The 16,619-nt window shown below is 41.1% G+C and overlaps 1 long non-coding RNA gene across 1 annotated transcript; it reads right to left on the bottom strand.

Moving 5' to 3' along the window:
• Positions 1 to 5,938: 5,938 nt before the first annotated feature.
• LOC132131526 (uncharacterized) lies at positions 5,939 to 8,328 on the bottom strand. Its single transcript, XR_009428887.1, has 4 exons — positions 8,162 to 8,328; positions 6,777 to 6,826; positions 6,353 to 6,679; positions 5,939 to 6,198 (listed from the first exon to the last, which is right to left on the bottom strand). It is a non-coding gene; the product is annotated as an uncharacterized LOC132131526 (long non-coding RNA).
• Between the last annotated feature and the right edge of the window lie 8,291 nt (positions 8,329 to 16,619).

The following is a 16,619-nucleotide window of genomic DNA, read 5'->3' as shown; positions in this document are numbered from 1 at the left end:
GAGAAGTGGGCACGCGCGCTACATTTAGAGCACCTCCAGCGCGAGCGGGAAGGTGGGCATGAAAGGAGACCCGAGTGAGTCTTTGTGACACTTGGGGGAGTGTGTATACATGCAGGGGTGCGTACTGTGTAGTGGGCACACTGCCTACATAGAAAAAGCTCTTTTTGTGCTTTATTGAGGTCGCCGTGAAAACGGCGTTTGTGTGCAGGCGTGCGTGCATTGTAACAGGCTCGTTTACTGCAGTATAGACATCTCCAACCGCCTTTAGTGAGGGGATTGGAGGAAGCATGTGAGGTTTCTTGTGTGGTGGTCCGGCCGCAGCGGGACTTAACCACGGTCTTTTCAGCCCGAAGGTCAGGAGGGCTTCGGAGGCTCGGGGTTCAGCACAATCCTGGGCCGAGGTCCCCGTCTCTCTGGCGGTTTGCGGCTCGTAGAGCGAGAGCGGTGCTGGGTTTTGGTCGCTGGGCGAGACTGTAAGTCTGGCTGCGATGGCTTCGAGGTCTGAGGGGCGGCGCATTTCTACGGCGTCCCGCAGCAGAGCTAGAGCGTTTCGGCAGGAAGTGTCTCATTGCCTGTGACGTTTTCTGAGCCTCAGTGAAGCGTTCAGCGAAACCCTTAACCGACTGGCCAAAGAGGCCGGAAGGCGAGATAGGAGAGTCGAGAAAGGCGGATTTGTTGGCGTCTTTCATCTCCGTGAGCGTGAGCCAGAGGTGTCGCTCTAAAACAGCGAGGCTTGCCATGCTTCGGCCGATCGCTTGTGCTGTGGTCTTTGTCGCACGCAGGGCTAGATCAGTAGCGCTGCGGAGATCTTTAAAGTCATAGGTATCTGGGGCAGACTCGTCCAGGTTACGGAGAAGTCTGGCCTGAAAAACCTGCAGCACAGCCATGGTGTGTAGAGCCGAAGCAGCTTGACCAGCGGAGGTGTAAGCTCGGCCAGCGAGAGCTGAGGTGGTGCGGCATGGCTTGGATGGATGCACAGGCTTCGACCGCCATCCAGCGGCTGAGGGCGGGCAGAGGTGTGCAGCAATAGCCTCCTCGAGAGGGGGGAGGCTTTCGTAACCGTGGTCTCGGGCGCCGTCGACAGAGGAGAGCGCTGACGAGACAGAAGTCTTCAAGCGTGCGGAGAATGGGGCTTTCCACGACTTCTTGAGTTCATTGTGAACTTCCGGGAAGAAGGGGGCGTTTCTTTGCGGAGGGGCCGAAGGGCGCCCCTGCAGGAACCATTCATCCAGCCTGCTTTTAGCGGGCTCGTCTGGAGGAGACCAGTCGAGCTGAAGGTCGCTGACAGCCCTTGTAAGCACGCGAGTAAGCTCCGCGTCGATATCGGCGCGTTGTCCGGTGCAGCTGGGTGCTGTAGAGGGGGGGGGGGTCCGCAATGGAGCCCGACCATTCCTCACTACTGGACGCGGCGAGAGAAAGGCTGTCGTGTCTGTCCTCTTCCGCCTCAGGCGCTCCGAAGGAGAAGGGGGTGCTGGTGAGCAGGGACTGGCGCTGCTCGTCCACGAAGAGGACAGGCGAAGGAGAGAGAGCGGGCGAGGCACGCGGGGAGTGTTCCGGCGTGAGCTCGCGTGTAGCAGTATGCTCAGGCATTCTCTGATCGCGGCGTTTCTTACGCGGCACTTGAGAGAGAAGAGGCGGAGCGGGTGGAGCATCGTGGCTGGTTTGAGCTAATCGAGCCCGCAGGGTCGATATAGCCATGTCGTCGCACTCAGGGCAGCCGCCCTTGAAGAGTGCGCTCTCAGCATGCTCGCGGCCCAGGCAGGAGACACAGATGATGTGGCGGTCCTCGCTGGGCAGAGGGCCTCGGCAGGAAGCGCAGGCCCGAGGCATTTGAAACAACGCCTCGAATTCTGGAGGAAAAAAGTGTGATGCAGCGGCAAACACACTAGCTTTGAAAAGGATATAGTCACGCCGGATGGCGCAGCAGGAAGCGAGTGCTGAAGGCGGCGTCGAGATGAAGCACGAGCCGGCGTCCTCAGATCTGCGTTGCAGTGCTATCCCGCTGAGAGGCTTTTCGACGGCGTGTAGAGGCTTCTCCGGAGAAGACAGCGAAGTGCAGGTGAGATCGCTGAAGGAGATGAAATCTGATCCCTATGGTGAAGCGGTGGCTTATATAGTTCCAGCCACGCCTATTTTGGCGCGCTCTGACGTCCAATGGGCGCGAAGCGCCCCCATTGGTTCGTTACTCTCCGCCGCCTCACCATAGGTTGCTGCAGTTGCCGCAGCACAGCCAATAAGCGCGCGAGCCGCTTCGCTTGGGTCTGCTGTGCTGCAGCACTGCGTTTTACGTTATTTAAAAATTAAGGATAATTTTTGGCTTCATATTCTCGAGAAAAGGGGACCTTTTCCCATAGCGTAAGCTAGCTTACGCAGTACGAGAGTACTCTCGAAAGGGAAGCTAGATTTTGCGTCCGCACAAAAGTTTTGTGATTTATAAAACCATGCTTATGCCAGAAACTATGAAAAAAATCCCTTTTTAAATCCCAGTCAGGGAAAGATTGTGCGTACGTGCATCTCCACCGTGACTCATCCACAAAATCACCTAGTTTTATTATGCATAACCTCATCTGCATATCATTTCCATGCATATTCCCATCCACATGACACCATGTTTAACACCATCAAAGGTACAAGACATTTAGGGAATATGAAACGCATTATCTGGTCTGCGGTGATCACCGGTGATCAGTTCTGCACAGATTTTGCTCATCTCAAACGTGTCTCTTGGCAGCTTTCATTGGCAAAGACCCGCCCATAAGGCCGTCTGACTGACATGTCAAACAACCAATCACAATTCGTTTCATTTCAGTGTCACGTTTTGGGTTGTGGAAATGTCACCACAATAACAGACACTGACATATTTTAAAAATTCTGTGCATCAAACTTTAACTATTTCACATACTTTTGAAAATCCAGCGTTTAGTGGTTCCTGATAAGCGTTCGCCGTCACAGCTGTTTACAGAAAGCCTTTCTTGAGGGGGTTTGGCTCCATGGTATCTTTGTTTCCAGACAGGACATTAAAGAACATGACACTAGTCTCCCGGAAATACATATAATTCAACCAATCCAAAGACGACTTCGGAATTCCTGAAGTGTTTCCACTTTTGTGAACCATATGCATCAGACGGTTAGCCAACGGTCCTTAAGCATGACATCTGAGGCTGAGACTAATGTTGGAGTAACTGAAGTACTGAATGAGTTGAAAAAAAAAACACACACCACAGGTTCGAGTTGGGGTGACTTTTAGGCATATCTGAAAGTAAGTTTTGATTTAGTAACATTCTGCTTGAGTCATGGACTTTTTCAGACAGTTCAGTACGATCCAGTTCACAAAAAAAAAAAAAAGAAAAATAGGTTAGAAAGAATGATTCATTTGTGAAACAGACACTCCGGAAGGTTAGCATTAATCTGTCCAATGGAATTGCAACACTGCATAATAAATCAATATATTAAAATATGAATGAATGAATAATAATCAAGACCCAATAAATATTAAAAGAATAAATTAACTAATGAATGAGTATTTCTCAGTAAACTACATTACCTTGTGTATAATTGCATTTTTCCCCCCGACATTTATTTATTTATACATTTATTTCCTTATTTGTTTATACTGTATATGTATTTATGTCAACATTTCAATAATTCCACATTTTGTTTATACATTTGTTAATTTATTTTCACATTTATTTATACATTCCTTTGTCCATATGGTAGTTAGAGGTAGGGGTTGATGGGAGAAGCACTGATGGAAGAACATTTGTGAAATAGTAGCATGCTGCTGCAGCTAGTTTTAGTCCAACCAGCAGGGGGCGATCATTCCCTGGCTTAAATGGGTGCAAACGTTCTAGTGCAGGGATTAGCAACCTTTTCGGCATGACGTGCCATTTTTTATTTTTATGGTTAACCACTGTGCCAAGTGTGCACAGCCCCCCCCCCCCAACACCCCGATATAATTCTGTATTTAAACGGTACATACACAATTTTTTATTATACGATAAAAAAAGTTTTTTTAACGTTTAATCAACTTTAATGCACTTCCTTATTTGATGAACGTGCACACACAGACACACACACACACAACACACACCACTCGCACACAGAGATCTGAGATCGTGCTGTGCAAAAAGTAGCATTCTGAAGCTCATAAACCTATGAGTGTTGTCACGCTACTTTTATTAATCGATACTGAATCGCTACATTATATTTCTCAACAACAAAGGGGCAAAATCGCTTCATTGTCTGCAGAGAGAGACAATTTACCCCCCCCCCCCCCCCCACACTTTCTTTCTCTCAAAATGGCCATATTTCAGAAAATTTTTCATCACTGGATATAGCTTTAGGCCATTTAACATTTCTATGGTAAAACGTATTATTAAAAGTTGACTAATGTTAATTGATTTGCAGCTTCATCTTACCTCACTCTCTTTAACGTTAAACTGACGCTTCGCGCTCTGCTTCTGTGAACAGTAAACCCCGCCTACTTTGATCTGATTGGCCATCTCAGTGATTTTGACATTGACGAGTGCTGTTAGACCGAGGCTTTGATCTGAAGCACCTAGTATGTGCAGTGTTTGCACGTGCATCCATGCAAGTTAATTCTCACACTTTAATAGTATTTGTAGCTCCTAACAGGCTGTGTGACTATGAGAAGTTATTACATCAAACTGTACGTCATTATACAGTTTTCCTTATTGCTTGCGTGCCAGCGATTATCCCTCTGCGTGCCACTGTTGGCACGCGTGCCGTAGGTTGCCAACCCCTGTACTAGTGTAATAACCTGTGAAAAAGAGCTTCCTGCAGATGAGGCATTAAACTGGACATTACAATAAAGTATAAGAACAAATAAGCTGCATAGTTTCATTACATATTTTGTACACTTTCTGTAAAAATATTTTGTGTGCATTTAGACAAATTCTCAGTTGCCAATAATATTACATCCATGCTGATCCTAAAAATTCACACAAGTTTTATTACAACAAACTGCTTCAAAACATTATCCCGTCAAACCTGAAAATGAAGACATTCCCTCTGATATCTCTTATGAAAACTATGCAAATATACGCTTAAACTAAGTAAGTAATAAATTGGATTCATAATTCTTAAAGCTAAACTCACACAGGTTTAAAAACTGGGTGTTCATGATAGTTTTGTGTCACAACCAAACAGAAGACAATGGAAAATATCTGAATTGATGTGCATTAACATATGTGTAAAACCTAAAGCTGATGTGGTCTAATGGCAACATATTCTTTTAAATACATTTTACATTGACGACAGAGATCGGGTGGGGTGTTATAAAACAATAAAGCACATTTGATTAGTGAGAATATCCACTCGCCCTCACAGTGTTATTTTGAGTTTGTGTTGCTTTGGGACTTTTGTTATACTTCCTGTTTTCTGTGCCATGTTTGTAGTTTTTTGTAGTTCTTCCTGCTGACTAGTTTTCATTGTACACAGATGTGTCTAATTCATTGGTTCTCTGTGCTCTTTTGTTCCTTTTGTATATATTTTGTTTGTTTTATTAAACACCCATCACAGTTAGATCCTCATCTCTGCTTGCCTTCACATGCTCATCAATGGAAACATTACGGGGAAGTCGTGGCCTAATGGTTAGAGAGTCGGACTCCCAATCGAAAGGTTGTGAGTTCGAGTCCCGGGCCGGCAGGAATTGTGGGTGGGGGGAGTGCATGTACAGTTCTCTCTCCACCCTCAATACCACGACTTAGGTGCCCTTGAGCAAGGCATCGAACCCCCAACTGCTCCCCGGGCGCCGCAGCATAAATGGCTGCCCACTGCTCTGGGTGTGTGCTCACAGTGTGTGTGTGTGTTCACTGCTCTGTGTGTGTGCATTTCGGATGGGTTAAATGCAGAGCACAAATTCTGAGTATGGGTCACCATACTTGGCTGAATGTCACTTCACTTCAAACATGTACAAATTTGAAATAACATTTAAAGGAAAACAAGTAACCAACATTTTATTTTAGCAAACACAACATGGGACACTCGTGGGACAAAACTGTTGAGGCAGCGATGTACTGATGTTTCAAAATCTCATTCAGTGTTCCTGCACCAGACAGACATTTTTTATACAGAGAAATATGATTAAACAAGCTATTAATATTACTATTAACAGTACAGCAATGTAAAGCCAGTGCAATGTGGACCCCTCATTGTCAGGCTTTTCTTGTTCATTATCTGCAACAAAACAGAACATAACAAACAATGTTACTACATTGTGATAAACACAATATATTTATCTACAGCAACATTCAGTCTGGAACATTGTAGTTAGTCCATTGTATTTGGACTGTACAATAATCATCATACATTATTCACCAGTTTTACATACCTTTGATGACCAGCTGTACAGTCTGAAGTGTGAATGAGTTTGTGATGTGGCAGATGTATTTTCCTGCATCAGCTTGAGTGAGATTTGTGATTTTGAGAGAGAAGTTTCCTCCCTCGTACACTTTAGTGAAAGTTTCAGCTCTGTTCTTGTACTGCTGATCCTGTGCTGCAGTTAAATCTTTTCCTTCAACTACATCATACACAATCTTGCTGTTATTGTGTCTCCAGTGCACATTAATGTCTTGAAGTTTAAGATCATGTTGAGTTGAAGAACACGGCAGAACGACAGAACCACCGATAAACCCCTCGACTGTGACCTGGAGAGAAACTGAAATCACACAAACTTTACACAGTCTGATGTTTATTTATTTATTTATTTATGTGGCATGAATTTATCTCTCAAACAAAGCTTGTTTTGCTCTCACCTTCGTTTATCAGCACTGCAAACACACAGATATAGCAGTAACTGCAGAAACTGAACAAATAAAACCATCAGTTTGATTCCCACACAGATGTAGGATAAGATATGATTGTGGTTAAATTATCTCATGTTTTGTCAGGTAATGAAAGTGATTCGTCGGTTATGTTGGATATATTTATTTATCAAAATCTGGTGTGTAGCAGCCATTCAAACAAACACACAAACTCAATAAATCAATCTGAACTCATTGATCATTTGACAATCCTCAACTAAATTACCAAAATCCATCAGTTTACAAGTAATCATTCAGTATCTATTTATTGCCCTTAATAATATAAAGGATGCATCATTAGGGGACAATCTACCTGTTAAACTTAACTTTAAATGTGTCACAGTTCTTGAAAGACAGCATCTTCACTATCTTACCCTACATGGGTGAAATCTTAAACACAATTAGACTAAAAACATCAAATTAGCCTACTATCAAATAAAGCTAACTACACATGGAACAAACATGAGGGCAATAAAAATAGCTAATGCTAATAGCTAATGACTTAATCAAACTAAGTTATAGCAGGTCAACCATGCAGATAAACCTGATAATAAGTAGTTAACCAATTCATGTTTAATGTATCATTGATGCTTAAAAAGTTTCCATTTTCCTGTGTAAATAAAGCATTTGTCAACTAAGCAGACCGAAACAAATACGAGCAACAAACGTAATCAGATCTTCAACAAGGAAGCATAAGGAGTTTGTCCAAACAGCGTTTCATTCAGAATTCTTTAAACGTACCTGATAATCATGTCGGCTAAGTATTATCAGTATGTTTTGTTTGAATATTTAAAGTATAAAAAAATCTTAAAATAGGTTAAAATACTACTTTTCGACAAAGTATCCTAGCTCTTCCGCATTGATATGCCACGTTCTACGTACTACGTCAGAGGCAAGTGACATCAACAGTCATAAGGTCAACATTATCAGACATGCGCACCAGATATTCGTTAAACATTCTGAAATTTACTTCAGTGCATTCAGGACTCGTGAGAGACCAGCTGACTTTCACATGTTTTCACATTATTTTCGGATATTCTCTGATCTTCTAAAAAATTTCCATCATTAGTGTTCTCGAACATGTTTCTGATCTCAGTTGTTGTATCTCCATGTTCATCAATATCTTTAGTTCATCAATAAAAGACATGTCAAAAGCTTAGTTTAATTTCTCTTCTTCATTGTTTAGACTATAAAATATTGTGCTTTAGTTTTACTAAAATAAATTATAAAATAATAATTATTATTGTTTTATATAATAAGAAAAATAAGCTGGCAGCTGTAACTGTCCTAATGTCTTAAGTGAAATGAACAGAAGTTAAGGAAAAGCATGAACTTACTATAGTATGAGAGTGAAGGTTCCTTTCGTGACTTCTCAAAGCCTGATCCTCAAGTGAAACATTTCTCTGAATGATGTCGCATATATTCCTGATACCATCAGATTTTTTCTTCATCATCCTCTTTATCTGTTTTTTTTTTATATTTTTTTTTCCAAGAATGCAGAATCAACAGAGTGACACCTGCATTCTGACCTGTAGGGGAAAAAAAGAAAAGAAAACAACAAGGTAATTACAGCCTAGCTTTTTAAAATGATTTTCAAAAATTCAATAATATACATTTTTAAAACAAGAAATTATTTTTTATATCTGAGCTCAATCCAGAAAGATCTTCCTCATAGTTCCTTTCTACTGCTTTCAATATGAAAGACTGTTCAAATGCTCTATTGAGATCCAAGGATAATGATCTATGATGGAAGAAGTAACTCAGTGGGACTAGTGTGATTCAGACAGATTATTTCCAGACAAACAGCAAGTATGTTGTGTATAAGATCTAATCATCTCTCTCTCTCTCTCTCTCTCTCTCTCTCTCTCTCTCTCTCCCCAACAGTTACATCCTCATTCAGACTTACAGGCAGAGATATAGAAAGAAAACATCCACAAACTTTAAAGAATTTAACTTTCAAACTTTGCAGGACGGGGTGGACGATATGACCAAAATCCTATAACATGATATTAGTCATTTTATTTCATGTTAATTATATACCACAATATAGTTATTTTTGCTTTAAATAAGGTATTTATGATATCAAAATTTATGATACCATAGAACTTTTATAATTATTATCAGCAGTGTCAAGAGCTCACTAAAAAAACTAATTCTAGCCTAAATAATAATCATAATATTAATAGAAAAACAAGACTAAAAATAAGAAAAGAATTACAAGCAACAGGACAAAATAAAAAATAAATGAAAATAAACTACAAATAAATAAGAAATGCTACATACATTGTATCAAGTAATCAAATCTATAAAACACTGCATTTTCTTTACTGTGTAAATAAAATATATGTTTATTCTTATTAAAGTTACAAAAAGTGATTTAGTCAAGAGCAGTGAGAGATTTTCTCTTTTGATGTTTGCTTAACACGAATAACAAAATAGCAGGAATATTAGACTGCTGTCACTTTAAGAGCTCCTGGATCCAATGTTTCTTTCTCAGCTGTTTTCTTTCAGGTAATACCTAAATTACCGTTTTTAACTGTAACATAACATAATGAACATAATGAAGAATGATAGAACTATCATTCTTCGTTTTCAAAAATGAATTAACAACCAGCTGATATTTTTCTAAGAAGAAATTACCTGTTTTCAGATTTGGGCTCAATCCAGAAAAATCTTCCACACAGTTCCATTCTCTTGTTTTCATCCTGAGAGATTGTTTAGTTGCTGTTAGACTCAAAGTTTATATTATATGGAAGGAGAAACTCTGAGACAGTTCCTGTTAAATGAGATGAGCAAACACTTTGTCAAGTGATACATTGTTTGTTTGGTTTTTTTTTGTTCATGCCACATCCTCATTCAGGCCAGAGTAACTGAAAGAGAGAAAGCAAACGTCCCAAACTCACAGCCTTGTTCAAACTTGTTTTTAAATGAATGTTGTAGATTATTGATGTGCTTCATTATGTTCTTTTGTAGCAATATATTTTTACAACTTTTCACATATAATGCTTGGCCAGGATCCCTTGGTGTCGTTTTTCAATGTGCAGGGTACTCCATTGCTTTTTTGTAATTTGCCTTATGTGTCAGATCAAAACGCATTTAATGGTTTGCATGAATTTATAAAAAAATGTATTTAAAAAATTCCCAATGCCTTTCGCATTTACATATTGACTGCAAATGTTTCTGTTTTAAAGCAATGGAGGACCCTGCAGTTGAAGATGATGCTGTGTCTCGTGACATATTACATGATCCAAAAGGAAGGGGCAAGCAGGCAGGCAAAAAAGTCCAAACACAGTCATCAGTCCAATCAGACTACCAAAATAAAGGGATAATCCAGACAATCTACAAATATTTAATAAAGCAGCACTTTTTACATTTATAACAGCCCAAGCATACCTATATACATATAGAATGCTGCACAAAAAAAAATCGTAAGGGGAACAAATATAAACAATAAACCAACTCTATAGCAGATTTTAAGTGATCAAGGGCTTAGGATGTTCCACCAGAAGTGGGTACTCATGCAACATAATCAATGACTTACATCCAAGTAAACGAGACAGAGGGAAGTTAGTGAGAGGAGGGCATAAAAATTTGACAAAGTCAACCCAAATGTGTGACCAGGGTTTCCGTGGCACCAGTAAGGGAACCAGCTTGCCAGATGGTAGATGGTGAGGGATCTTGGACATGGCAAAGACTGAGCAGCTGCAGACGTACCTGATGACATCCTTGGTCATACCGGGCGTCCACCTGCCTGGGTGTCCAGAGACTGGTACTTTGTTCACTGAGCCCAGAAGGGATATTCATTGGGTAATGGTACATACATTTTCCCTTCTGGGCCTCTCTGTGGAACTAATTCTGTTTGGGTGGCATCATGTAAGCGTCACATAATGGAGAGAGAATGGGTTCAGTATCAGAGGGTTAATCAGGTGCGTGCAACCAGGAGAGAGCATCAGCCTTGGTGTTTTGGTTTCCAGGACGGTAAGTGATGACGAAATGGAACCGTGTGAAGAATAAGGCCCAGCGGGCTTGACAGGGGTTCAGGCACTTGGCATCTCTGAGATATTGTAAGTTTCTTTTGTCAGCTATGACTGTGAATGGTGAAGAGGCTCCCTCCAGTCAATTGAGCCTTTCCTCTAGAGCCAACATAATAGCCAGTAGCCCCTGGGTGCCAAAGTTCAGCTTCAGAGAGAAGTATGCACAAGGATGGAGGAAGGAAGGCTCACTTTGATACTGTGATAGCATGGCCCCTACTCTGGTGGTCGAGGCATCCACTTCAACGACAAAGGGGACCTGAGGATCTGGATGTCGGAGGATGGGGGCCATGCTCAATGCTTTCTTGAGACTGTGGAAGGCTTTTTAAGGGCATCTGGGGTCCAGCACAGAGACTAGGGCTTATCGCACAGCATAGAGGTAAGGGGTTAGGTATGATGACTGAATTGGTGAATGAATCTTCTGTAGAAGTTGGCAAATCCTAGGAATCGCTGCAGTTTCTTTACTGACTGTGAAAGCGGTCAATATTGGATGGAAGTTACTTTCCCCTGGTCCATCTTGATGCCTTCCGGGCTGATTTTGTACCCGAGGAAGTAGTCCTTTGAACGATGGAACTCACATTTCTCCAGTTTCAGAGAGAGTTGGTATTTTTTGAGTTGCTGAAAGACCTGCGTGATTTGGTGGTGATGTTTGGCCAGGTTCTGGTATTATAGGTTAGTGACAATGCCCCTGAATTTTTGAGATACCCCTACCGGAGATAGAACTAATCCCAACAAAGTTTTTCCTCATCTCTAAGGTCTCCCATATATGAAATGGATTCTTGGCTAAAAATATTTTACTGCTAAGATTGTTAAATTAACTGTTATTGTTATATACCCCAAAACCAATAAAGGACTAAAATATAGCCTGTCTGTATGATAGTTAAGGCATATAAACTAATGCAGATCAATCACACAAGCTCTGAGAGCTTTAAAACTTGACATGTTTGTAGACAGGAAGTTGATTCAACTACTAGAAAAGACTGGATGTGAATATCTTGATGTATGGAATAAATAGAGACATGTAAACACATACCTAAAATAAGCGGACATGCACAAATTTAATATCTATGCAGAATGTTTTCATTTACTTTGTGCTTGATTTGCCTGGGATTATCATAGAAACACATATGATGGCTTGTTGGAATTCAGCAATACCAAATATGTAAATATAGCATGACAAATAGGAGTGTTCTGTCACTCAATGTATGAGGTGTCCAAAATGAATGAAAATGTAACACTGACATAATTTAGTCCAAAGCCCATTATCAGAGGTGAGAAGAATGTTGAGAAATTCAAATATAAGATACATCTAATAATGAAATATTTCATATGGCACCTTGTACTATATGGAAACAAAGATTGAAATCGAAAGAACAGCAGAATATGAACGCAATGCTTTCGTTAAAAAGTCTTTTGTTAAGCGTTTTCCTCCTGTAGAAAAAACAAACACTTAATATGGCATAATGCATTAAGATACATTAAGTTCAATTAAAAGACCAAATTCGATATATAGTTATTATTTAAAGTACTACAAGGTAAGCAGATGGCTATGAACACATTGCGCAAACTTTGTCCTCCCATACTGCAAAACTCTTAATGTGGCCTAATAACAGACTAAGATGATAAAGTCAATTCAGTAGGCCCAGGGCTTAATTTGTGCCCGAACAAGCCGGATCCGGATCCGGCACCTCTGAAATCCAATCCGGCACCTCATTTTGGCGGATCCCCCTCCTCCAGGGGTGGCGTTTCCGTATGGCAGACAGATATGTGCCATGAAAAATTAAACAAAATTCATATCTCTATTATAATTCGTTATTATTATTTTAAATCAGAGGGTTTTACAAATATTTAACCAATGATAAGTATTTAAAAAAGCTTGTCAGTAAAACTTCATTACGCCATTGGATCCTCAAGCTCTAAGGGAAACCTGACGCACCGCCTGAATGAGACAGATCTTCGCTTATTCGCACAGCAAGGGTAAACCAATAACTGTTTGAATAGTCTGCATTTTCTTTTCTCAAACACTATGTCTGTAAAGGCTAATGTCTTTGTGTGTTTGAAGACTGGAGAAGTACGTTTTTTCCCTTCTAGCCAAAATACTTTTGTACGTTTTGAATATCCTGTACATAAGCGCTTTATCGTTTATATCATGGGACATTGGCCAAGTTTACTAAACAACAAGAAAAACTAAGCGCCCATATAGCAACAATAAACGTTATATAGCCTGTAAAAGGTGATGATAGCATATAATGCGCTGCACTTGCCTCAGATGCGGACAAAACACAGATCTCATCATTCGCCGGCCAAAGACCTTGTTAACTCCATTTGAGCTTGTTTTTCATATAGCCTGATGTTAATTGCACGTGTCTGATACAACACAAACACTGACGACGCAGTGTTGTTTAATATTTGATTCCCCACCCCCCTCCCCTGTTTTTTAGTAGAGTGTGCCATGAAACTGTTTTATTTGTCAACAACCATCAGACATCATATTGTATGTATTTGGTTGCTTAAACTCAACAAACTACGAAAAATAACTCTTATAAAGGCTAATACTCGCGAGGCGGCTTGATACGAGCGAGCTTTGGATGTGACTGCGAGGGCACAACATGTGGAGCGCGCGAGTACCAAATGGCTTAAAATACTTAAAAGGTTTGCAAATTATACATTTTTGTGACAATGCAACAATTACCCGATTAGTCAAGTCAAGTGACAGTTCTGTCAGCTGTCCCGATCGAAATGCGAGTGAGTATCGCTGAAGTGCAGACAAGATGCGCGATGTGAAGCGCGCTCCGAGACAGAGTTTATGATTTCGAATGACTGATTGAATCTTGTTTGTGTGGATTTATTTTATTATTCAAACCTACAAGCTATGTTGAATAAATGCAGGGATTTACCGCATTATAAACTTGAAAGCTGCGAGAATTATTAAAACCACAGAAATGTAATACCTGATTAAATATAACTATTACACAGAGATTTGAAAAATAAAATTCCACAACTTTTTGCCTGTAAATTGTTGTTTTAAAATTGCATGGTATTTTCATGACCTTACAGACCCTAAATGCAACTGATGCAAGCTCTTAAAATCACTTAAACTGGTCCAGCAATGTGATTGCGCGAGTGTTCCGTTACCTCTTCCTCCTGTAATCACATGCCGGATCCGTTATCCCGCTTTGTTCCGGGACCTCGCAATTTACAAATTACACTGAGTGGGCCTAGCCTATATGTCTTGTTGTTGACTCAACGTATATACAGACCAGCAAATATGAACGTGCATTATGAAATGTGTTAAGTGATTTTAAAAGGATCAACTCCGTACAGGCAAGCAGACGAGTACAGAAAGCAGTGCATTAAATTGTACATTAAACGTTTTCCTCCTATAGAAAATTATTATAAATAAAACACAAAATGTAGTTTAATGGACAAAGACAGTGATATAAATGAGTTGTAGACAGTTTATTCTATATGGAAAAATGCTTAACGCGAAACTTTGCATGTTGCGTTTATTCTGGGCTCACCTGCTTGCGGTCTTGTCTTTTTCTTGCAGGACCCTGCACGTTATAGTACTAAATTAGGTTTAATCCTCTAATCTCCACCACAGCGTCTTGTCTCCATTGACAACATGCACAATTTGTGTTGATTGCAATTGATGTCACAGGTAGAAGAGAGTGAAAGTAGCGATTGCAAGTGACATTGTAATTTAGTTTCTTTTTTCTTGTCTTCGCCACCTGGCTACTGTTATAAAATGTTGGGAAATTCAAACGAAAAGTAATTTCAAAATTTAAAAAAAAAATTCAACAAAATAAAAAATAAAGACTCCAAGTGATGTCACTAGCGGAAGTGCAAGTGTCTGAGAGTGCAAGTCTGCAGCCAGACCCTCTTGGACCATTCTGGGGTCAACCCCCCATGATGTTACAACTGCAAGACACCACTGTCACTCATCCACATTGTCATCAGTGACAAAGTGGGTCATATTTGGACAGTCTGGGAAAGGGCAAGAGCAAAACTCTGTGCAGGTCAAGCCCACTGAAAGACACTGGCACTGGTTTCCATCGTTACAGTAGAGGTAGGTGAGGTCTCTAACTCCTTTAGGTGCTGGTGCCTTCTGGAACATCACAGATTTAATGCACCCATCTTCTCTGAGCCTCCATCCTCTACCAACTGGGTTTCAGAGAAGAGGTTTGGCCAGGTGGCTGTGATGCCACATTGCTGTTTGGTACATGGCTCTCAGCACATGTTGCTGGAAGCCATCTTCTGTTGGGGGTAGATTTGCTGCTGACAAATCTGTGGTAGATGCTAGTGTGTACCTCAGCTCATCCAGGTTGGTGCAAGGACGCCCATCTTGGTGCCTCTTCTTTGTCTTTCAAGATTTTTGAGTGTTGGTGGTCATATCTATCAAACACTATAACGACACAGCTGTTACCTTCCTTTCCCATTAAAGTTGCGATCTTTTTCCACACACACTCACCCAGGTTATTGAACGTTTGAAAGGCTGAATCATTGAGACTTTGAAGAAGATCCAATGCCATCAATGATATATGCTGATGGTTTTTTAACATTTGGCAGCTGCTGTGTCTTTTCAACAACAGCATCGAGTTTCTTGGCCAGGTCAGATTTTGTTGTCTTCTTCATGCTTCCATCATCAAAAAACAAAGAGGGTGGGACAGCTGCGAGTTTGTGAGACATCATAGTCTCCATGGACACCTCTCTTTTTTTGGAGACAGCCAGTAATCTTCGAAAGAGCACGTCTGAGTCCATGTGGACCTTTCTAGATAGGCTAACTCCAACTCATGTTTTCATGTCCTTGAAGGTTGCACACTGGTTTCTTTTCTCTGGCTCCCAGAAGCTCTTTGTTCTTTTTTTATTTTGCCAGACGTTGTTCCATAAAGATGGCATTCTGCTTCGCACCATCTTGGAGGAAGCTTGAGAGCTCTTTTGCAACTTTCTCAGATGCAACCTGACCACTTGCAACTTGATATCAAGATCAAAGGGATTCTGCCTCTGCTCCACAGTTTCCATTATCTTCTGTATTAAACATTGTATCGTAAAATTTGGTATTATACCTTGTGTTGCTATCATATACTGTTGTATACCAACATTAACACAACATTTCCCCAAAATCATGTTTAATCAGAGATACAAGATTTATGACTTGGGAGCGCGGAGATACAAGGTTACGCTCTCATTGATAAGAATGATACGGACACAGACGTCGCTGCTGCCAGCAGTGTTCATCAAAGTCTGCGGTCGCGTCAAGCCTTTTGACAAGAGATAAGGCTTTAAAGGATAACTAAACCCCTGATCAGAGCCTGACTCAACCCACTGGCAATATTTGAAATATGCTGAAAAGTGGGCAGAGCACAGCGTAGAAAGAGGGGACAAACCGAGGGCAGGGGTGAGCGGGTTGGGCGTGAACCTGAGACCCGCAGTGACGGATTAATTGACATCTGATGGAGAGTGACTCTAGTGACGCAAGTAGCTTTGCAACAGAGGCACTGCGTCGCTTTTCAGTGTGAGCTGTGTGGAGAAGCCCGTTTCCTCCTCCATTGCGTTGGAGAAGCAATCCCGCGTAAAATGCAGTTTGCACACTCCAGCTCTAGTCGGGAACTCGCGGTCTTTCAGGCCAAGTGCATGCAACCACTGGCGCCTAATTTTCAAGTCTGCTCCAACCAGCAACCAGCACGTACCATCCTGACCACTGTAAATAAATATATGCTAACTTGAAGCTATCCTAACTGATGCAATACTATGCTACTAACTA

Source organism: Carassius carassius, chromosome 48, assembly GCF_963082965.1.
Source record: "Carassius carassius chromosome 48, fCarCar2.1, whole genome shotgun sequence".
Classification (NCBI taxonomy): domain Eukaryota; kingdom Metazoa; phylum Chordata; class Actinopteri; order Cypriniformes; family Cyprinidae; genus Carassius; species Carassius carassius.
Note: the sequence above shows the minus strand (reverse complement) of the source record. Positions and strands in the feature narration are given on the sequence as shown.